Here is a 1,852-nt window from a genome sequence, read left to right on the forward strand (position 1 = left end):
CTGTCACTGTTTGCAGATGATATGATACTATACATAGAGAATCCTAAGGATGCCACCAGAAAACTAGAGCTAATCAATGAATTTGGTAAAGTTGCATGATACAAAATTAATGCACAGAAATATCTTGCTTTCTTATACACTAACAACAATGATCAGAGAGAGAAATTAAAAACTCTTGCAACAAAAAGAATAAAATACCTAGGAATCAACCTACCTAGAATTAGAAAGAGAAGAACAAATATCGTATATTCATGCGTATATGTGGAACCTAGAAAAATGGTACAGATAAACCGATTTGCAGGGCAGAAATAGAGACACAGATGTAGAGAACAAATGTATGGACACCAAGGGGGGAAAGCGGTGGAGGGTGGTGGTGGTGCTGTGATGAATTGTGAGATTGGGATTGACATATATACACTAATATGTATAAAATGGGTAACTACTAAGAACCTGCTGTGTAAAAAATAAATAAAATACAAAAAATAAAGAAATGGACAGGAATGATATAAATTGCAAAATTTTACTGAAAAAAAAGAAACAACCTGCTGTATAAAAATAAAATAAAATTCAGAAATTCAAAAAAAAGTAAGCATTTTCCTAGCTTATTAAAACTCCTAATAACCTTAACTAAATGTCTATAAATGACTTATCATGTGCCTGTGCCATGACTTTTTAACAATTGTTTTCATGTTTACTTGTTAAATACTTATTTTCCTCAAAAAAAAAGCGCCAGTAGCGTGGCCCTGATTATTCTGAGGCTCGTGGGCATTGAGCAGCGTTACCCTTTATAGCAGAAAGCTGGCGGGCACTGTGGGGAAAAAACAAAACAAGCAGCAAGTGGAGGAGGTGCTAGAAGAAGAGGAAGAAGACTATGTGGTAGGAAAAGTTCTCGACCATCGAGTGGTAAAGGGCCAAGTGGAGTACCTCCTAAAGTGGAAGGGGTTCTCAGATGAGGACCACACATGGGAGCCAGAAGAAAACCTGGATTGCCCCGACCTCATCGCCGAGTTCCTGCAGTCACAGGAAACAGCACACGAGACAGACAAATCAGAGGGGGGCAAGCGCAAAGCTGATTCTGATTCGGAAGGTAAGGGGGAGGAGAGCAAACCAAAGAAGAAAGAAGAGTCAGAAAAGCCACGAGGCTTTGCTCAGGGTTTGGAACTGGAGTGGATTACTGGAGCTGTAGACTCCAGTGGAGGACTCATGTTCCTGATGAAATGGAAAAACTCTGATGAGGCTCACCTGGTCCCTGCCAAGGAAGCCAATGTCAAGTGCCCACAGGTTGTCATATCCTCCTATGAGGAAAGGCTGACGTGGCATTCCTACCCCTTGGAGGATGATGACAAAAAAGATGACAAGAATTAACTCTCCTGAGTACCAGCCCTTGTCACGTCTGACCGTGGGGTTCGAGTGGGGAAAGGAGTTCTGCTTGTCTTGACACCATAGAGGTGGCTTGAGAAGATGTCCTTTGAAGAGCCAGTATAGTTTCTGTGCCCTACAGCAGCCCAAGTGCTTTAAAGCTGCTCTATGCTGTATAGTTTGCACACCCATCCCAGTGGAGGGGAAGGACGGTCAGTGTTTCAAGGCAAACCATTCTGAACTTTACTGAGAAAGGCAAAGGGCCTTCTACATAGGACAAAACTTGCAGGCTGGGATGTGGGAGAGCAGAAGATACTGTAGATCTTCAAAGAGCATCTCCACAACCCACAGCCTTCTTCCCAATAGTGTTAACTCTGCATTTTTACAGCATAGCATGTATGTAGTTTTTGGCTATTACTGGTGTATTATTTGGGGCAGGAGGGATGGGGTGGGAAAGAAGGGAGACGGGTTAGGATCATTTTTGTTAAAATCT

At 42.1% G+C, this 1,852-nt stretch overlaps 1 pseudogene; it reads left to right on the forward strand.

The window, feature by feature from the left end:
* Positions 1 to 1,365, forward strand: part of LOC112412441 (chromobox protein homolog 1 pseudogene) — a 32,775-nt pseudogene extending 31,410 nt beyond the window's left edge.
* Positions 1,366 to 1,852: the final 487 nt, after the last annotated feature.

Source organism: Neophocaena asiaeorientalis, unplaced genomic scaffold, assembly GCF_003031525.2.
Source record: "Neophocaena asiaeorientalis asiaeorientalis breed wild unplaced genomic scaffold, Neophocaena_asiaeorientalis_V1.1 scaffold490, whole genome shotgun sequence".
NCBI classification, from domain to species: Eukaryota; Metazoa; Chordata; class Mammalia; order Artiodactyla; family Phocoenidae; genus Neophocaena; species Neophocaena asiaeorientalis.